The following is a 22,175-nucleotide window of genomic DNA, read 5'->3' on the forward strand; positions in this document are numbered from 1 at the left end:
CAGGTTCTAGGCATGCAGGCTTCAGTAGCTGCCGCTCTAGAACACACGGGTTTCCTTAGTTGTGACACACAGGCTCAGTATGTGTGGCTCTCGGGCCCAAGAGTGCAGGCTCAGTAGTTGTGGCTCGCTGGGCTTTGTTGCTCTACAGCATGTGGGATCTTCTCCGGCCAGGGATCAAACCTGTGTCCCCTGCACTGGCAGGTGGATTTTTATCCACTGTGCCACCAGGGAAGTCCGTGTGAGCATTTTAGATAAATTACAGCGCAATTCAGATTCAAGGGGAGTAAAAATAGACTCTACCATTTGACGAGAGGAGGGGTAAAGAATTGGCAGCTATCCTTTTTAATCAACTGCAGTTTGCCCAGAGACCACAAATTATTTCAATTCCTCCCCCATGTAAAATACATTAACCTCCCCCACTCCAAATTTTCCAAAGGTTCATCCTATTATAACTTCAGGTTAAAGTCCAGAATTGTATTATCTATATTAAGTATGATTCATCAGGTTCAGGAACATATGAACTATAAAATGAATATCTTCTTCCTCTTCCTGTTGCTGAATAATTGAGTCCAAAGGCCATTAGGCAGGGATGAACAAGGTAGGAGTCTACATGTCATAGGATAGTCCACATGGATAGTGTGTCAGCTGCTGCTGCTGCTGCTAAATTGCTTCAGTCGTTTCCAACTCTGTGCTACCTCAGAGACGGCACCCGTCCCTGGGATTCTCCAGGCAAGAACACTGGAATGGGTTGCCATTTCCTTCTCCAATGCATGACAGTGAAAAGTGAAAGTGAAGTCGCTCAGTCGTGTCTGACTCTTAGCGACCCCATGGACTGCAGCCTACCAGGCTCCTCCATCCATGGGATTTTCCAGGCAAGAGTACTGGAGTGGGGTGCCATTGCCTTCTCCAAGTGTGTGTCAGAGCCCAAGTGAACAAGGAGAAGGAGTAAGGGGAGGGGAGTGGCAGCCCAGCACAGGATATCAAAGCCTAAGCAGAGTAAAGAGGGCACCCATGGAGTATTGGGGGATTTCTGTGAAGTAGGTCAGCCCACTGCAGGGAGCTGGAGTCCCATTGGGGTGAAGAGATTGTCAAATACAGGGAGACTGATTAAAAGGAACTGTATATAGGTAATGAGAATCACCCAAGTTTCTGACTGCCAGAAAAGGGAGTTGCAAGTATAGACAAGTAGAAAACTGAAAGGAACTCTGATACTTTACTAGAATTGGGGAAATTGCTATGAATTCATAGTTTCAATACATAGATAATAAAATAAATATAGCTGTGTGTTTATATGTAAATATGAGTGAATACCTGGGAGAAGTCTTGAGGGCAGAAGCTTCCCAAAAGTGTTAGTCGCTCAGCTGTGTCCAACTCTTTGTGACCCCATGAACTATAGCCCGCCAGGCTCCTCTGTCCATGGGATTTCCCAGGCAAGAATACTGGAGTTGGTTGCTTTTTCCTTCTCCAGGGGATATTCCTGACCCAGGGATCGAACCCAGGTCTCCTACATTGCAGGCAGATTCTTTACTGTCTGAGCCACGAGGGAAGCAACCTAGCACCCAAATCTTAGTTTCTAAATACCATTTTCCGATAAAAGGAACTAGGTATTCTAGGAGGAAAGGCTGATTTCAGGGATATTACAAGATGAGCCTGGAAGATCTTATGCCAGAAGGTAAAAAAGAACCCAAGCTCCTGATTTAAAACCTCCACCTCGCTGCAGTGTTTCCCTTTGGTTAACCATAAGTTTGTTTTCAATATCTGGAACTCTGTTTCTGTTTTGTGAATAAGTTCATTTATATCATTTTTAATTAGATTTCATGTATGAGTGATATGTTTGTCTTTTTCGGTCTGACTTACTTCACTTAATATGATAATCTCTAGGTCCATCCATGTTGTTGCAAATGGCATTATTTTGTTCTTTTTTATTGCTGAGTAGTATTGCAGTGTATATATGAACCACATCTTCTTTATCCATTTCTCTGCTGATGGACTTTTAGATTGCTTCTAGGTCTTGGCTATTGTAAATAGAGCTGCAGTGAACATTGGGGTGCATGAATCTTTTCAGCTTATGTTTTTCTCAGAGTAAATGCCCAGGAGTGGGGTTGTTGGATCATATGGCGGTTCTACTTTTAGTTTTTTAAGGAACCTTCATACTGTTCTCCATAGTGGTTGTACAAGTTTACATCCCCACCAGCAGTATAGGAGGATTCCCCTCTCTCCATATCTTCTCCAGCATTTCCTGTTTGTAGACTTTTTAATGATGGCCATTGTGACTGGTATGGGGTGATACCTTATTGTAGTTTTGATTTGCATTTCTCTGACAATTTGTGATGTTGAGCATCTTTTCATGTGCTTTTTGGCCATATGTATGTCTTCTTTGGAGAAAAGTCTATTTAGATCTTCTGCTCATTTTTTGATTGGGTTGTTTGTTTTTCTGACATAGAGTTACATGAGCTGCTTACATATTTTTTGAGATTAATCCCTTGTCAGTTGCTTCGCTTGCAAATATTTTCTCCCATTCTGTTAGTTGTCTGTTCATCTTGTTTATAGTTTCCTTTGCTGTGCAGAAGCTTTTAAGCTTAATTAGGATAAAGAAACTTTAATGATACATTTACATAACTTCAAAGTACCACTCCTACAAAACACTTGTAATTTTGATGGGAAACAGAGAAATCCAAATTATGAAACATTCTACAAAATAACCATGCTGAAATCCTAAAAAAATTGTCAAGGTCACGATCATCAAGGAAAGATGCAGAACTGTTCCCCGTTGAAGGAAACTAAAGAGAAATGGAAACCAAATGCATTACTATGATTCTGAAGTGGCTCCTTCTGCCATAAAGAATACTTTGGGGACAACCAGTGAAACTTGACTTAGGACTAAAGGTAAGCTAATAGTAGTACATAATATTAATTTCTTGATTTTGATGATTGTAGTTATGTCTTTACCGCTTCATCTAGTCCCAACCTAATCTAAAATAAAATGCAGTTTGGGACATTGGGGTTTTGGAGAGAGGCGGGGGTTCCGGACACCTGACCTTAACAATGGAGAAGGAAATGGCAACCCATTCCAGTATTCTTGCCTAGAGAATCCCATGGACAGAGGATCCTGATGGGCTGCTGTCCATAGGGTTGCACAGAGTCGGACACGGCTGAAGCGACTTAGCATGCATGCATGTATTGGAGAAGGAAATGGCAACCCACTCCAGTATTCTTGCCTGGAGAATCCCAGGGACAGAGGAGCCTGATGGGCTGCTGTCTATGGGGTCACCCAGAGTCAGACACGACTGAAGCAACTTAACAGCAGCAGCTATGTTAGAGATAATGAAGGACAGGGAAGCCTGGTGTGCTGCAGTCCATGGGGTCACAAAGAGCAACTGAACAACAACAATAACTTATGTTGGAAATATGCACCTAAGATTTCAGGGTAATGTGGCATCGTGTCAAAAATATACTCTCAAATTGTTCAAAATAGCATTTGTAGTAAACTTGCAACTTTTCTGTAAGTTATCTTTTTCCCTCATATCCAACGTATAACGGGAAGACAGGGACAGGAAAATCATAATAGAAACTCCCACTTAAAAGGGCGTAATAACATAGCAGTCCCTAAGTCTTTAGGAAATCTAGGATACCATGGTGCAAATGTCACAATTTCCCCCTGCTCCAGAGTCCAGAAATGTGATTCTCTGTGGTTCTTCACCCTGTGGGTTCTTGGCTCCATCCTCTGGGTCATTCCTCCTTTCCCTTGGTTTGCAGCAGAGTAATTTGTTCAGGCTGCTTCAGTGGGTGCCCAGTGCCCTCATTTCATTTTGAACTGTCTTTGTCTATTTTAGTCCAAGCTACTGGTACTTATGCTGGTACCATTCTGTTAGGTGAGGAGAAGATAATCAAAAATTTTGTGTATTTCCCATGAACCTTATTGAGTTTCACTCCATTCAACAAAAACTACATCCCTAAGTCTCAACACAAGTTTCTCCCTTGTTTTGTGAGTCAGTGTACCAATGGACAAATCCTTAAGATTCTTAGAAGCACTTTCACCTAGATAAGAAGTCCATAAGGCACTGCTTAAAATCTTTATGTGATTTTACTGTCAAGAGTAATACAGTCATGTCCTTGACCTTGAAACCAAACATTACTGGGAGTGTCCTAGAATTAATCCTGCCTCTAGGTTTTAGGTTACTTTGAGTAAACTGTTTTTGCAGTTTGGGATTGAGATTTCTTAGAACAACTAGGTGGTTTTCTGCTTCATACAGTGTTGGCTGGTGTATGGCCTCATCCACATGGCTAAAAGTTGCTGCTGGTTGCTATCTGGGAGTTTAGTTGCAACTGTTAGCCAAAAGTTTCAGTTTTCCTTCCTGGGGCTTTTCCACATGACTGCTTGGGATTCCTTACAGCATGGCAGCTAGACTCTAAGAAGGAGTATCCCAAATACATAGGAGGGAGTGGAAGATCTCTTAAGGCCAAGTATTGGAAGTTATTCAGTGGCACATGCCCTACATTCTACTGGTCAGAACAAGTCACAGAGCCAGCCCAGATTCAAGAGGAGGGGAAGCAGACTTCATCTCTTGATGAGAGATGTGGCAAAGAATTTGTGTCATTATAACATAAATAAACTGTTTCTCAGGATGGTACTCCCATCCACACTTGTTTTGAGTGCCCAGGTGGGCCTCTTCCCATGACCTGAAGTGAGGTTGGCTTCCTCCTCACACTCTTTCCCCCAAACCCACGAAGTGCCCCTAATGCTGGATTTGTGCCCCATGAAGTGACCTTGACCATCCATTCCCAGCAGTATCTATACCCTGAAAAGAACGTGCCCACAGTCTGTTGGAATGAGTTCTTTCCTCAAGTGCTACTTTCTCATACCCTGGAAAGGCCAGTAGAAACTGCTCTCAATGCTGTATCTGAAGGTCTGTTGGAATATCCTATCTGTCTAAATGCCATAATAATGCTACATAGCAAATAACCAACAAATCTAAGTGCTGTAGGTGGCTCAGCTGGTTAAGAATCCGTCTGCAACGTGGGAGACCTGGGTTCGATCCCTGGGTTGGGAAGATCCCCTGGAGAAGGGAATGGCTACCCACTCCAGTATTCTGGCCTGGAGCATTCCATGGACTGTATACTCCGTGGGGTTGCAAAGAGTCGGACACGACTGAAGAGCTTTCACTTTCACTTTTCACAACAATAAAGCATGTATTTCTCTCTCACATATCCATAGGTTGGTTAGGGCAGCTCTGCTTAAGGCTGGAGATCTGTTGGTTGGCTAGGTGAGTCTACTCCATGAGTCTCTATTCTGTGTTACCTACCAAGGGCATGTATTTTCACATGGTAATGTCAAAAGCACAAGATGAGTGAGTAAAAAAATCCAGTGCCCCTTTGAGACCATGCTTGGAATGGTCACTTCTACTCACACTATGAGCCAAAGCAAATCACTTGGCCAACCCAACATTAGCAGGACAGGAAAATGTATTCTGTCTCTAGAGAAATACAGGGAGTGGTGAGGAACTGAGAATAATGCAATCCTCCATGCCTTTTTTTTTTTTCAATAACAACTCACAATTTGCATTTCCCCTGATCTTCCTACCTCCAGCTTCCTGCCCTTCCCAACCTGGCCTACGGATTTGGTCAGATTTCAGAACTGGAGAGAAACTGGAAGGACACCAGCTCTTCTTTCAGCCACACAAAATAGGATTTTCTCACACAATACACTCTTAAGAGTTCATCCAGTTTTGTGTGCACACCTCCAGTGTCAGAGAGCCCATTATATTATGAGCCAGCCTGTTCCACTGTGTATATCACAGACCCAACTACTAAACCCTTCTCATGTTAAGCTGAAACTCACTAGTAGCAGTGATGCCAGCTATGTTCCATGGAGCCACAGAGAATAAACTGAATCTTCTTTCACTTAATAGAAAGTGAAAAAAGATTTGAAAGGTCAGACATATGCCTTCTCCCAACATAAAGGCAGTTCTTCTCTAGGCTGACTCATATCTGTCATTTCTACTTTCTTCATGCTTTGTGGTTGAGTTCCTTCCCCGTCCTGATCATTCTTCTTTAACCAGACTCTAGCCTGTCACTTTCCTCCATAAAAGAGCAGCACCTGGGTCTGAATTCAACATCCCAGCTGGGGTCTCAGGAACAAAAGAGAGCAGAACTATCCCTCACCCCCATAGTCCCATATACCACACTTTCACCAATGCTTTCTAATACAACTTTCACTTTTTGATGTCCATGTTAGAGACAGAGCTGAAGACAGAACCCTGGAACACTGGAAACACCCCCTACAAGTTGACTTGGAACTTTTAAAATACAGTCTTTGTACCAATCAGTGTTTTTGACTGCATAGACAGTCAATTACACCACTGCTCTGCCATAGCTGTTACTGCTGGTAAACACTGAGCATCATCACTTCAGGATGGGTCAGCTGCTGCTGCTGTTGTCATGACCACTTCCTACACTACCTCCACCTCTTAAATTCACCTCCTAAATATTAAAAGTCCCTGGTGGGAATGGCTGAGCCTAATTCACATGATTGACCCCTGGCTGCAAGGAAGTAAAAAGGAAAGTCTTCCAGGGCAGCTTCCCTGGTGGCTCAGACAGTAAAGAATCTGCCTGCAAAGTGGGAGACCCGGGTTCAATCCCTGGGTTGGGAAGATCCCCTGGAGGAGGGCATGGCAACCCACTCCAGTATTGTTGCCTGGAGAATCCCATGGATGGAGGAGCCTGTTGGGCTACAGTCCGTGGGGTCGCAAAGAGTCAGACATGACTGAGCGACTAAGCACAATACTATAATGGTATGGTTAGAAAATATCTCCAAAATTAGAAAGGGGTTTGTATGCTGAATGAACAAATGTAGTGACATAGATTCACTCCAGTGATTTAGCAGATTACTTTTCCTCTTGATTGTACTATCATTTAGGCTTCTCTGGTGGCTCAGTAGTAAAGAATCTGCCTGCTAATGCAGGAGACACAAGTTCAATCCCTGGTCCAGGAAGATCCCACATGTGTGGAGCAACTAAGCCCGTGCACCACAACTACTGAGCCTGCTGCCCTAAAGCCTGGGAGCTGCAACTACTGACCTCACATGGCACAACTCAACTACTGAAGCCCTTGTGCCCTAGAGCCAGTTCTCTGCAACAAGGGAAACCACCAAAATGAGAAGCCCAAGCTCCACAACTGGAGAGTAGCCCCCATTCACCACAATTAGAGAAAAAGCCATGCAGCAACAAAGACCCAGCATAGTCAAATAGATAAAATTATTTTTAAAAATCTGTTCTTAGATGAGAGCATAATTTGTAGAATCAGTTTTTCCTCCCTGTAATGGACAGGTGTTAATTTTGTCTCCCCTGTATTCATTCCTCATTCTCGTAAAAGATGTCCACTCTTCCCACGTGGTTGGGACAGTGTAACCTCACCACAGTCCACTCAGTAAATGTGGAATTCATATCAGTCCAAACAGAGTGCTGTTTTCCTCCAGTCACAATGATTTGTTCAGGAAGCAAAGGTCCCCTCCTCTCCAGAATTTTGGTAAATGTTGAGAAAAAAAGCCTCTTCCTTTCCTCTAGGGTGGCCAACCCGGAATTGTCAAGGGTATTGTATTAGTTTTCTAGGACTCCTGTGACAAATTGACACATGCTTGGCAACTGAAAACAGTAGAAATATCCTCTCTCACAGTTCTGAAAGCTAGCAGTCCAAACACAGGATGTTTCCCTAGCATTTTCAGAAGCTCTAGGGAATATCCTCCCTTGCCTCGTTTACCTTCAGTGGCTTCCAGCAACCTTAACCTTCCTTGGCTTCTAGTTGCGTCCCTCCACTCTATCTCTGTTACCATATGGCCTTCTCTGTGTGTATCTCTCTCTTCTGCAGATGTATTGTCTTCCGATTAGGGCACCAATCACTAGAAAAAGGGGCCCAACCTTAATCCAATATGACCTCATCTTTGCCTTAACCAATTGCATATGTAAAGACCCTATTTCCAAAAAAGATCTTTTCTGAGGGCTTCCCGGGTGGCTCAGTGATAAAGAATTCACCTGCCAATGCAGGAGACACAGGTTTGATCCCTGATCTGGGAAGGTTCCACATGCCTTAGAACAGCTAAGCCCATGTGCCACAGTTACTGAAGCCCACATGCCTAAAGCTCATTCTCCACAGGAGCATCCATCGCCATGAGAAGTCTGCACACTGCAACTAGAGTGTAGCCGTGACTCACCACAACTAGAGAAAAGCCCACACAGCCATTCTTTGTTAAAGACCCAGCACAGCCAAGAATAAATGAATAAATAAAATTATTTATTTAAAAAAGATCTTTTCTGAGGTTTTGGGTAGACATGAATTTTGGGGGTACACCATTCAACCCCCTAAAACTACCATGTGGAAAGAGCCTGCCCTTGAAGCCGAAAAGGAGGTGGGAGTGTGCCCTGCCATGGCCGTATCAGACTGCTCTGCCATGGCCGTATCAGACTGCCCTGGACTCATCAGTAATCTGAACTGGCAAATCCCCCCTCCCTTTTCCCCCTTAGATCTGTTTGAAGTAACAGAAACCGACCACCACCCATCCTTTTTCAAAACTGGAAAATCATTTGCACATGACCAATGTTCCAGACTTCTTCATATTGCATTCGTCCTCCAAAAACCCCTGACAGGGATTGCGCAATCTCACTTGGAAGTTTTCTCAGTGTCTTGGATTGACTTCATTTGGGCAGGAAACAAATTTATTTTGAGCAGCTGGATGAACTCTTGCAATCTCTTCTATTTTACAGACCACAAAGAGAAGTGGGACCAGAAGTGAAGAGCGAGCACTGCCTACATTCCTGAGGCTTCTTGCCCTGTTCTTGTCCCTCCCGAGACCCAATAGCATTTCTACCCATGGATTCTGTGCCATTCTCCTCTTGGAATCTTCCAGGTATTGCATGAGTGAAGTTCAGACTTTACAATCAAAGAGACTGACAAATAGGTCATGTACCAAGCAGGGACAAAATTAGAGAGGGAGAAAGGTAAGGGATTCTTAGCCTAGGCACACAGGTCAATGTGGGTGACTGGGTAGGTGGGTAGAAGAGAGGCCATTCCTGGCAGGAATGAAGTTTCAGGAACCAGAATAGAAACTTGCTCATGGCAGGCCGGGTGGGCAGGGGCTTCTCCCGGCCTCCTTGGGAGGCACCTGGGCTGCCTGTCAGTCCTCCCCTGGTAATTTCCCAGTCTTCCTAATTGTGTAAGACTGGCCTTGCCAGAAGACACCTGTTCCCACTAAGCTTTGAGGGCTGAGGTGTCCCTGCTTTTTTGCTACCTGTCATTACAGTCCGAAATTCCCAAGTTTGGGCTTACCTGGTGGCTCAGATGGTAAAGAAAGATGCCTGCAATTCAATTCAAGATCCCTGGGTTGGGAAGATGCCCTGGAAGAGGGCATCGCAACCCACTTCAGAATTCTTGCTTGGAGTATCCACATGGACAGAGGAGCCTGGTGGGTTATAGTCTGTGGGGTCTCAAAGAGTCGGACACTACTGAGCAACTAAGCACAGCACAGCACCTCCTAAGTGTCTGGGAAGAGCTGCTGCCAGCTGGTTGTTATTCTGCCCCTCTTCCCAGTCAGCACACCACTCTGTTATTCCCTAGCCTGGGAATGTGAGGGGGAAGGTGGCCTGCATGTTGGACCTGAAGTTGCACAGCAATCCAAGACCAGCCCTTGTGTTACAGGCAGGATGGTCAACTTACCCCTACTTGCCCATGAACATGAAAGTCTGTTGCGAAGTCATGTCTGACTCTTTGTGACCCTATGGATTATAGCCCACCAGGCTCCTCTGTCTATGGGATTCTCCCGGCAAGAATATTGGAGTGGGTTGCCATTTTCTCCTCCAGGGGATCTTCCTGACCCAGGGATTGAACCCAGTTCTCCTGCTTTGGCAGGTGGATTCTTCAGCACTGAACCACCATTCCAGTTTTAAAAGTGAAAATCAGCATCCCAAGACCCCTCTCAGTTCTTGGAAAACTATGAGGGTTAATCAGCCTAATTATAGACCCCCCAGGTTCTCAGTGGAAACCTGCATTAACATTGGGCCTCAGAGGCACCATCCCAGGTCTAGGGACTCCAGCCTCCAAACCCTACTCTCTTAAGTACTCCCACACAACTGGCATTTCTGAAGCTGATTTCTGAAAATCACTGTAGGCAGTATGGCGAGTTAAGGGCACAGATGCTAAAGCCTCTCATTCAGGAAGTGGGTGAGCTTAGACAAGCTAGCTAACCTCTCAGTGCCTCACCAGAAAAATGGTATCAATAATAGTACATCTACTGTGCCATGGTGTTGTGAGAAAAGTAAGAACAGTGCCCGACTGTATAAATGCTGGCAATTATTTCTGTGCCCTCACTCTGATCTAGTTAGTGCCTCCTCCCTCCAATGGGCACATGCCCACCTCTCCCTGGGCACACACCGGAGTCCCAGTGGCATGGCATCGATCGTGGGAGGATCCAGGCTGTCTCTAGAGACTTCACCTGGGCCTCCTCTCCCTGAGTTCCAAGATGGGGTGTCAGAGGAGGGCCTGCTTTCTTTCATTTCTGGGCAGAATCCCTAAAGAGGAACACTAAAGGCGCCCTTTGGAAGGCACGGCAGAAAGGGATGAGCAAAGGACCTCAAAGGCTTGGCCAGCCCTCTGGTACTGACGGAGGTCCCCTGTGTCTCCAGTCCACTGCCATCATGGTCGGCCAAGTCCATCAACCTGTTTCTCAGCAGCTGTGGTCTCACACCTGTCAGCCAGAAATAAGAAATTCCAGTCCAGGAGTGTTTTCTCCTGACAGCTTTGCCAGCAATCACAGCATGCCTTGAGAGCTTACTGTGTGTGCATGGTTGAGAAGTGACAGAGTCCCTGCAGACGGCTAATCCCCACGACCACTGACAACTAGAGGTGGGGGCGACTGCCCAGAGAGTCACCCTGGCCTGCGTTCATTTCCTCCACTCTGTTCTGGGACGTGTACACACCAGCCCTGGCTTTGTGTGTCACAGCGAAAGCAAACCCCAATGCCCTGGTGCTGGATTTCGGGTCCTCTAAGGAGAAAACCCTGGGAGTGCCTGCAGGTCTCCCCACCTCCCCTCAGGCCAGCCACACCAGGCCAGCTCTCAAAGGCCTCTTGTGTGTCTCCCTTTTCTCTCATCTTTCTCCACTCTGATAAATGTCTTGGGATTAGCCCTTCTTTGTTTATTGGATGAGCAATTTGTGTCTGTCTGAAAAGCTGCGTCTGAATAATATTTGGCACGAGCTGAAGAAATGTGATCTGCCACGTTCCCCTCCAGGCAGCTCTCAAGCCAGCACATCTCCTGCCAACAGGGCTGCACGGCTCTGCAGCTGGGTCTCCAGCCGAAACGTGTGTGGAGTGGGAAGCAGGGAGGGGAGTGGGTAAAAGGGTGAGGGAGGTGCCAGGGGTGGCACCAGAGTCCCCGAGCAACAGAGGGATAGGGCAGCCTGAGTGAATCTGCTAGTCATCCTAGAGCCCCGAGAATAATTTAGGGACAGGCAGATGGTTACCTGGGCCCAGAATCCCAGGTGTAAACAGCAGCTAAGGAGATTCAAGAGAGTCCAGGAGTGGCTGGAAGCTCTCAGGCCTGGAGTGGTCATTAGGGCTGGGCTGCTGAAGTCTGAGAGTTTGTGTGGGACAGGGAGAGGTGGGAGGCTCTGAGGCTGTTTAAATGTTTCCTCACTCCATCTTTACAGGCCCCCTGGGAACTGGGGGACACAGAGCTTGCAGTGACAATCAGGCAACCCAGCCATGACGTGCTACAGAGCGTGGAGAAAGAGGAAATTTGATGGGTATGGGTGTGTCAAGAACTTCCACCCTCACTCCACCCCACCCCAGAAGCCACTATTATCCCTCCTCAGCACCCTCTCTGCTCCTATCTTAGGACCCACATCACTTCTTGAATCCTGTGACTCAGGTCTCCATCCTTCCACCACCTCTGCCCCACTCTCTCCCAGCCTGTGATCAGATTGAAGGCAGGACATCGTCCCTGGGCCCCTAACAGCTAGCACAGGAGGAGAAGGATGCCGAGGAGGCATCAACCCTGGTTTACTGAGTCAAGGGATGAATTAGAGAAGCTGGGAGCTCAGACCTCAGTGGTCACAGGTGCCCAGGAAGATAGCAGGTGACAGGTCAGGCAGAAGCAGCAGGGTGGGACATTGGTTCAGGAGTCAGAACGGAGCTGTAACAATCCCCAGGTCTGCCCAAGGCTATGGGGAAGGCCGACCGCATGGAGCAGGCCCCTTGTGGCTCTTTGTGTATCTATCTTAGTGTTCCACACAGTTCTATCATGTGGAACTGACCAGGTTTCCATCCGTTTGGTTAATGTGTTTTGAATCTCTCCCTTGTACCATACTCTATAGGGTACCATCTGTCTCCTCAAAAAAAAAAACAACGCGGAGGTACCATAAAAAGATAGCAGCAATCTGTGCTGTCACTGAGGCACAGAGAGAAGGCTATAAAAATTCAGAAGAGAAAGAGGTTAATTTCACTTGAAGGAGCAAGGAAGTCTTCATGGGGGTGGGGCAATCCATAAGACCTCAACCTAGACCAAAGTGCCCTTGCAGCCCAAGAGTGCTGTTCATCACCACCCACTCCCTCCAACCCTCCACCTCTCCCCGATCACCAGCCGCAGCACACACCCAATTTGGTGCCAATGGCTGATTTTGCTGACTGATCCCTTACTCTTTCTTAAAAACAAAAAAATTGCTTATTTGACTGTGCCAGGTCTTAGTTGTGGCATGTGGAATATAGTTCGCTGACCAGGGATCAAACCCAGACCCCCTGCATTGGGAGTTTGGAGTCTTAGCCACTGGACCACCAGGGAAGTCCCTGATCCCTTACTCTTTCACTGAAAACAGGTATGTCCACAGAATCCTTCTCAACACGGCAACACAGCCAGATGATCAGAGCAGGCACATGGCACGCATTTGCCATCCCTCACCTTGGAAGGTATGTATACCTGGGACTTGCAGGGATGGGAGACAGAGGGAGCAGGGTGAGCAGAGACACCAAGGTGGGGAAACACAGACATATGTGATGAAGGTGAGTGACCGGGCATGGGTAAGTTTCCTGAGGACCAGGGGACAACATGGCTGAGAAAGTAGGTTGAGGTAATATCCGGATTAGGGTCTTGCCAGGCTAAGGCTTGTGGGCTTAAGCCTGGGAAGGGGGCAGAGGCAGTCTGAACTGAGCTGTTGGGGTAGACATTTTGGTGGCAGTGGGCAGGGTGGGCTGGGGTGGGGAGAAGCTGGAGGCAGATAGACAGAGTCTCAGCAGACAATCCTCGGCAGCCAGTGACAGAGCCCCATCTGAGCTCCTGCAGCACTTGGCAGAAACATCTGCTCCACACTTGCCCCGCCGTCTCTCTTGGAGCTGTCTTCTGACAGCCTGATGGCCCCCATGGCCTGCAGCTCCTTGACAGCAGGAACTGTCTGCTGCCTCTCTGGGGCCCCAGGCCTGACATGGTTCTTGGCAGGTGCTCATTAGATATTTGCGAAGTTACTGAATAGGGCAGTGAAAAAAAAGAACAAGGGGCCTACAGAGAAGGGCACAGATTTCCGGGATAACATCCTGTTTAGCAAGTGCAGTTCCTTAGGCCAGGCATGAGCACAGCGGTCTCTGGTGTGTATAGAGAAGCTAAGGTCTGTGTGGGCAGCGCAGGCGAAGAAAGAATACCAGTTCATATCTAGAATTGCCATGAGTGTGTGTGCACGAATATGTGTGTGTGTATGTGTGTGTATGTCTTAGGGAGGGCTTCTCAGAGAGGTGGACAGACAGGAGACTTCATGATCTATACTGTCCTAAGGTGCCTTAAGAAATATACTCAGACTCTTTTGATTCCAAGTGACAAACTCAATGAGGGCAATCTTAGAGAAAATGGGTATTTATTGGCTCATAAGGTGCCTTTGAAGACAGCCAAAAGTAAGGGTTCCAATAATGTCCATCTCTTTTCATTTCTAATGTCAACTTTTCTCCACTGGTCAGTTAGCCTCACTCTCAAAGCCAAGCTCCCCTCACAGGCTGGAAACATGGCTGCCAGGAACCTGGGTCTCACACCGTGGGAGTTTCCCTATCAGAAAGGCACCAAAGGCTTCTTTTCTCATGTCCCAGTTTTAGTTCCCAGGAAAAGACTGGGATTGGCTCTGTTCTTGTGAGGAGCCTGCCCCTGGCCTAAGACTGAATGCAATGGCTAAGAGAGCAGGGTCTTGGAAGAAGGAAATGCTTCCACCAAAACCACCGTAGTTGAAGTGTAAGCCATGTGTTTTCCAGAGGAAGAGCCAACAGCAATCCTGTCTGGGTGTTTTGCATAAATTAACTATTCTGCACAACAACCCCAACAGGTGTTACTATATTTACTGTTATAGTCATTATTACCCTTAAGAATTATTACCTCAGGAAACCAAGGTACAGAGAGGTTGAGGAACTGCCATAGAACACGCAGCTAGTAAACAGCAGAGATGGAGCTGAGATTTATTCAATCTAGCTATTGCAGTCTGGCAATATGGCAGATAGCAATGAAGCTATTCAATCTAGCTTCAGACCCAGTATCTTCCTATTCTGTTATTTTGCCTGTTCACTTCAGAGGGAAGAAAGCATGGTGTAGGGCTATGAGAAAGAAACCTGGACAGTTTTCTCCTGCAAAGATCCAAGGCCTGAGCTGAGGAGCCCGTGGAAAGATTGGTCCAATGTCATGGAAATCTGGTATAAGAAATACCACCACTCATTTTAATCTCACTGAAGATATCTGAAAAGGAATGTTTCATTTTAACTTCTTTTTTTCTTCCATCTTTATTTACTTAAAGCAGAATTAGATGAAGCCAAGAAAAGCATGAAAGAACAATGAGGTCCCATTTTCACCTATTAAATATTTAAGCAGCAGTGTAATAGTCATGCTGATAATTGTGGGGAGATGGCTTGCTTCTAAATGCTGGTAACAGGACAAAGCAGTCCAACCAGTGAAAAAATTATTTGGCCATGAGGATGAAGAGCTTTAAAAGCTTTCTTTAACTTTGACCTGATCACCCCACTCTTTAGAAGCAGCTCATGAAATCACAAAATAAAACCTAGCTAGTGCCATGTGTAAGAGACATATCTAAAATAGTGCTCCTCAGACAGATTGAAAGTAGAAGAGAAGGAAAAAATAGAAAACAGAATAAACATCACACATGCAAATACAAGTAACAACAACAACAAAAAAAGAGTTATGATTTTAATATCAGACACAGCTGAACTCACAGAAAATCAGAAAACAAGCCACAGGAGAAAATGTTGTAATGATAAAGGCTGACAGTCACAGTGAAGATCTGTCATAAATATTTATGCACCAAAAATAAAGTATCAGAATTTATAATGCAAAAAAAGAGGAAGTACCTGGAGACATGGACAGAAATATAGTAATAGTAGAAAATTCTCACTTACCTCTCTTAGTCCATGATCAATAAATCACACAATAAGGAAGGATATGGAGGACTTGATTTGTTGACTTAGTAAGATAGATCAAATTAAAAGACCTCAAGCTCCATACCTTGAAAACCTAGAATATACTCTTGTTGGTGCCTGTTGATCATTAACAAATGACCACATGACAGGCTGATAAAAACAAATGAACAAAATCTCAGTACACTTCAAAGTAGGATGAATATAGATAACATTCTCTAATCACAATGCAGTAAAACTAGAAAGTAATAGCAAAATCTGAGACTGAAAAGCAATAGAAAAGTTGAAAATTAAATAAAAAGAAACAAACTAAAAGCTACATCTGAATGGAATATTATTCAGTCTTTAAAATGAAGGAAACTCTGACATATGCTATGATATGACATGAATGAACCTCAAAGATACTATGCCAAGTGAAATAAGCCAGTCACAAATACGGAATGACTTCACTTACGTGAGGTACCCAGAGTAGTCAAATTAATAGAGACATGTGTAATGGTTGTTTCCAGGGGCTGAGAGGAGTAGGAAATGGGGAGTTGTTTAATGGGTATAGAGTTTCAATTTTGCAAAACGCAAAAGTTCATCTTATATATTGCACAACATTGTGAACATACTAAACTCTACTGAACTGTGCATTTGAAAAGGGGTGCGATGATAAATTTTGTAATACATGTATATTTTAAGAAATTTTCTCTTTGTTAATTCTCAAAGTGTAAAATATCTTTTAGGGGCGGGGCGGGGGAAGGATAATTCCCAAGGAAATAGCGCAAAAGACAATTCAAAGGAATGAGCATTTTTGTGGTTCTCAGCTAAGTTTCACATAATCTTCACGGGAGGATTTAGAGGGATAAAAAGGAACAAGCTCTGAAACTGATGCATTGACATGGCTCAAAAAAGTGTTGGTTTTCTGCCTGCACTTATTCAACAAGCATACATGCCAGGCCCTATATTAGGCCCTGGAAAGACCAAAAAGAGTTAGTCTGTCCTCAGTGAGGGCAGCCTGCAGGGAAGCAGGCCTAGGGGAGACATGTACTTCATGAACTACAATCAGGCTGGACCATGCCTGAAGGGCTCCAGGAAGGGGCTCCAGGAAGGGGCGGAGGAGGAACAGGAGGCCCTACCGGGGCCAGGACATGGGAGCTGGCCTCTCAAAGAAGGCTGAAATTTCACCAGAGGAAAAGTGCTGTGAAGGGCAATGTAGGCGGAGGAAACTGCAGTTCAAAGGCCCAGAGAACAAGACTGAAAATTCTGTTCAGCCCCACCAGGTACTTCCAAGCAGAAGGAGAAGGAGAAGAAGAAGTACAAACAGCCAAGGGTGGGTCCTTCTCCTCTCTGAAGTTAACCCCCTCCTCACCTGGATTTCTGGTTGTGGCCCCCTCGTGGTGATCATAGTTAAGTCATCTCACCTCTCATCAACAAAATGCCGCCTGGGTTCACAGGGATCAAATGAGACATAGTATGTTAAGAGTTTGGAGCCTCACGCACAGTCAGCACATAAGAACCACTGGTGCACATTTTTTATAGATGAAGGAGCATTCTTCAACTCACCTTTATCCCTTATTCTCTTAGGAGGCTTTGTTGGGCTTGATTCTTTCTTTCCTGAAGTTTCTTCCAAGATTCCCTCTACACACTTACACATAAGTTATCAGCTCCCCGAGGAAAGAGAGAAAGTTGACTCTTCCTGCTCTCTCCAGGATCTGACACTCGTCAAATAAAATGGCTTCCTTAGCTTCTGGCGGCCTGATCAGAGTCACAGCCATTCCACAGCACCAACCATGGTACCACGAACGGTTGGAGCCCCAGCAAACATTACAGAGGTGGCCACATCTATCTTCTGGTGTTTGGGGTTTTGTCTCCTGTACGTGGCAGGCAGCATCCTTTGAACCTGGGAACTTAGTTTATTTGTTAACTCATTGACGTGTCAATAAACAATGGCAAAGGTTGCATTAGTGCCAAATGCAGTGAGGTCCAGGACAAGGAGCACCTAAGCTTCACAGAGGAGCAGCATGAACTGGGCTTGGAGTCAAGAAAGGACAAAGGGTTTAAAGAAAGAGAATACAGTTAAGGAGGAGAGCTTGGGGCCACTTGCAACAGTTTCAAGGTTGACCAACTGTTTTTCATAAGACCATGCCTGGTGGCAGGGACACAGCCTCTGTTAACCTCCTCCAGAGGGTTCTTTGCAAATCCTCCTCTCACTGCCTCAGCCCTCTTGGCCTTACATCATTGGCCAGAGCTTTTTCCCTAAGGAGAACAGAGTGCTGCCAGAGTCCCAGAGTGAGTGGTGATGCAGCAGAGATTAGGATCTGACTGAGTTACAGTCCTAGCTTTTCTATTCTTAACTCTTAGGCTTTTATGGAGCTCTGGGAGTTAAGCTGCCTTTTAAAAGGCCAAAGGCATGGTGGGTACAACTTGCTCACCATTAGGGAAAAAAATTAAGTTAGAGCTCCGAGTCATGGCTGACATTAGAATAAATTCCAGATGGCTGAAACCTTTGAATGTAAAATATAAAATCATCAAAATAGTAAAAGAAGAAGATAGATGAATATTTATTAATATCATTTTGAAGTGGAAGGGAGTAGAGAAGACCATTCTAAGTTCAATACCAAAGGCAGATAATAAAGAACAAATTGACACTGGTTTTAAAAAAAATCATGCAAAGAAGTCTGGCACAAAAGGAGAAATGTTAAGAAAGAACTTGAATTTCAAAATTTCTGTGTTACTGGAACCTGGGCCATTCCTTGGGATTGTTAATTTGGAAACTGCATTTGAAGTATCTAATGAAATTTCCCCCTTCCTTATCCTCACACCTACACTGATCACCAAGCTATGGGGGAGATTCACCTCAAACCAGGTTCTTTGGCCAGAGGTAAGGTCTTGTTCCAAATAGCTAAAGTCCAGAAAGGGTAGAGGATTGTCATACCCAAAAGACAAGACAGGTCCTCTTCTTTCTTACCTACACCCACCTCATCTATTCCCAACCAACACGCTCCACTCCTCCCACAAGGTTACTACATGGGGGCTCAGTAAACAAAACAGACAAAAATAAGAATGCACAATAAAGACATGGACAAATATCTAGAAAACTACACATTTGAATAAAGTCAGGATAATGAAACAGGACCATCACAATCCACTATCAGAAAAACTAACATCAAGAAACAGAATTAGGGACTTCCCTGCTGGTCCAGTGACTGAGATTCTGAGCTCCCAATGCAAGGGGTCCAGGTTTGATCCCTGGCTAGAGAATTAGATCCTTCATTCGGGAACTAGGAGTTTGCATGCCACAACTAAAGATCCTGCATGCTGCAACAAAGATCAATGATCGATGAGTGATGGAACTAGGACCTGAAGCAGCCAAACAAATACTAAATAAGCAGAATTAACAAATACTAAAGAACAGGACTTCAGATTCAGTGCAATTAATAGGTTCACAAGAAATGTGAAAGGATATTTCATATATTAAAAAAAATCAACTGGAGATTTTGGAAATCTAAGAACTCAGTTTTCCAAATAAAAATTCAATGGACTAATCACAAAATATATTGCTAAAGGGTGAATAACAAAGTTGAAAGATCAAATGAAGAAATTCTCCCAAAATGCAGTTCAAAAGAACAGAGATGGGCAGTATAAAAGAAAAGTTAGACAGAAATTCCCTGGCAGTCCAGTGGTTAGGACTTGGCGCTTTCAATGCCAGGGCCTGGTTTCGATCACTGGTCAGGGAACTAAGATCCCACAAGCCCCATGGTGCAGCTAATAATAATAAAAGTTAGAAGACAGAGGTCAGTTTGTTTCACTGCCAATAGTTTGCCAACCTCTCTGCTTAATGGCTTTCAGTGTTCTCATTTGTAAGATGGAAACAATAATTATACCTACTTCATAGGTTTCTGGGAATTAAATAGGGTTCTGTGTCAAGTACTTTGCTCACTGCCTTCACACAATAAGGAGCCAATAAATGTTACTGTTGATAATAATGTGGTTGTTGATATAGGTGCTGAGAATGAAGGAGGTCATGTTTATTCAGCACCTACTGTGCACACAGCAAGGCTGAGTCTTAAAGGGACTTAGAGGCTTTCATTTAGTTATTTTTATTACTTAATAAAAAACACCTCATGTTGGCATAGAAAAAAAGTGGGGAATCCATGGAGGATGGATCCAGAGATTCTACCATCCTATTTTATAGGGATTTCAGAAAGGGAGTACAGAGGGAATGGAAGGGGAAAAATTAAAAAAGAAAGCAATGACATATTGTTTCCTAGAAGTGAAGAAAGGAATAAGCTTTCACAGTGAAATGGCCCACTGAGCACCAAGAATAACTTTTTTAAAAAAAGACCTACACTTGGATTCTGTCAACTCAATATTCAGGAAACTAAGATCATGATATTTGGTCCCATCACTTTATGGCAAGTAGATGGGGGAAAAGTCGAAACAGTGACAGATTTTATTTTCTTGGACTCCAAAGTCACTGTGGATGATGACTACAGCCATGAAATTAAAAGAGGCTTACTCCTTGGAAGGAAAGCTAAGACAAACCTAAATGATGTATTAAAAAGCAGAGACATCACTTTACAAACAAAGTTTCATATAGTCAAAGCTATGGTTTTCCAGTAGTCATGTATGGATGTTAGAGTTGGACCGTAAGGAAGGCTGAATGCTGAAAGATTGATGCTTTCGAACTTCTGTGGTGCTGGAGAAGACTCTTAAGAGTCCCTTGGACAGCAAAGAGATCAAACCAATCAATCCTAAAGGAAATCAACCCTGAATATTCATTGGAAAGACTGATGATGCTGAAGCTGAAGCTCCAATACTTTGACCAACTGTTGCAAACAGCCTACTCATTGGAAAAGACCCTGATGCTGGGAAAGATTAAGGGCAGGAGGAGAAGGGGGTGACAGATGGCATCACTGACTCAATGGATATGAGTTTGAGCAAGCTCCAGGAGATAGTGAAGGACAGGGAAGCCTGGCGTGCTGCAGTCCACTGGGTTGCAAAAAGTCAGACATGACTTAGTGACCGAACAACAGCAGCAACACCTGGATTAATTACGATGAAATTTCAAAATACCAAGCAAAAGGAAATGCCAAGCAATTTCATTCCATTTCCTTACATCTGTAAGTGCATATTTCTAGGAGGACCCAGAACAAATATCCAGTTCTCAAAAGAGCAACCAAAAAGCAAGCTGAAGAACACTCCCTCCAAGAAGCCAATGCCTTCAAAGGGGTGGGGGGGGGCTGGTTGGAGGGGCTTGACCCCTAAGCAAGACCTTCCCTCAAAGGTTGTTCCTCATCTGGATCTTTAATTTTAAAATACCATGTTGGCATATGGGGGAAAAAAGAAAAAGAAAGGTTAGGAAGCCTGGAGGGTGGGTCCAAAATGTTTGCCATCCTATTTAATAGGAATTCCAGAATAAGAGAAAAGAAGGAGTAGTCCCTTTCACTCCTTTTTCTTGCGTATTTGGAGGAGGAAAATTTTAACCAAGCTCAAAACCAGCCTGCCCTTAACTCAGACAGCATATTATTATACTTTCTTCTCTCTCAGAGGAACATCTGCAAAGGTTTTCCTCCAGGAATGTGCCTGCTATTTAAAAAGTCTCTGTGACTCAAAATGCTAGTGGCATTTGCTACTCTGAAAATCTAGCTGAAGAAATGGGGCAGAGGGCAGGTCTTGAGAGCCCACTGCAGCCTTAGAGCTTTGGAAACGTGGAGATGTCCTGATCAGGTACAAGCCCCATCAGGGTGGCTGGAGACTTGGGTGGGAGACTCAGCTCCACTACTTCCAACTGTGTGATCGAGGCAGATCCCCTTTGCTTTCTGAGCCTCTGTGTCCTGGTCGTCGAAATGGGAACACATTTGTTCTGTTTCCCAGGGTAATTCTGATGCTAAGATGGTAAAACATGAAGACGCACTGAGACAGCAAGCTCTAATCCAAGGTCACATATGCAGATGCCTTCAAGGACCACTCAGGTAAGCAAATTTGTGAAGTGGCCAGCTTAACATGCTAGGGAATGGTGGAGACACTGACCCACTCCTGGAAGCCAAATTTGGCCCTGAATCACCGGGTTGTGATCCTTGCTCCAAACAGAAATAAGGATACTTAGAGCAAAGCAGCTCTCAAAACTGATGTAAAATAAAATTCCTTTTTTTTTTTTTTGCCCTATTATGGATTCATTTGTGTCATCTTGTCTCAATAAATAAATTAATTAATAGCAAGTGGAAGTCCCGGGACTTTCCTGGTGGTCCAGTAGTTAAGAATCTGCCTTGCAGTGCAAAGGACGCAAGTTTGATCCCTGGTCAGGGAACTAAGATCCCACAGGCCTCAGAGCAATTAAGCCCACGCACCACAACTAGAGAGTCTGTGTGCCACAGTGAAAAAGCCCATATGCTGAAACTGAGACCTGATGCAGAAAAATAAAGAAGTAAATAATTTTTTTTTTGTAAGTGGAATTCCTAACCCCAAGAAAGTGACCGTATTTGGAAATAGGGTCATTGCAGATGTAATTAGTTAAGATGAGTTCATACTGGAGTAAGATTGGCCACTAATCTGACTGGTGTCCTTAGAAGGAGGCAGTCATGTGAAGACAGAAAGACACAGGGAGAAGCCACTTTAAGACGGAGGCAGAGAGGGTAGCGATCACCCACCTACGAGCCGAGGAGTGCCAGGATTGCAGGCCACTGGGGGAAACAAGGGAATGAATTCTCCCTCAGAACCTCAAAGGGAGCTAATCTCACCCTCACCTTGATTC

The 22,175-nt window shown here is 44.7% G+C and overlaps 1 long non-coding RNA gene across 3 annotated transcripts in view; it reads left to right on the top strand.

Annotated features, from left to right (window-relative positions):
• Nucleotides 1–22,175, top strand: part of LOC102188855 — a 30,610-nt gene that overhangs the window by 4,549 nt on the left and 3,886 nt on the right. For 2 of the 3 annotated variants that reach the window (XR_310236.3, XR_001918470.1), the window contains exons 3-6: nt 8,757–8,899; nt 11,695–11,790; nt 12,859–12,949; nt 21,299–21,396. This is a non-coding gene — a long non-coding RNA (uncharacterized LOC102188855). Of the gene's footprint in view, nt 1–2,732; nt 2,887–8,756; nt 8,900–11,694; nt 11,791–12,858; nt 12,950–21,298; nt 21,397–22,175 lie in introns of all 3 variants that reach the window. The other variant, XR_001918471.1, reaches the window with a different exon arrangement.

The sequence above is a fragment of the Capra hircus genome, chromosome 8, assembly GCF_001704415.2.
Source record: "Capra hircus breed San Clemente chromosome 8, ASM170441v1, whole genome shotgun sequence".
Taxonomy (NCBI): domain Eukaryota; kingdom Metazoa; phylum Chordata; class Mammalia; order Artiodactyla; family Bovidae; genus Capra; species Capra hircus.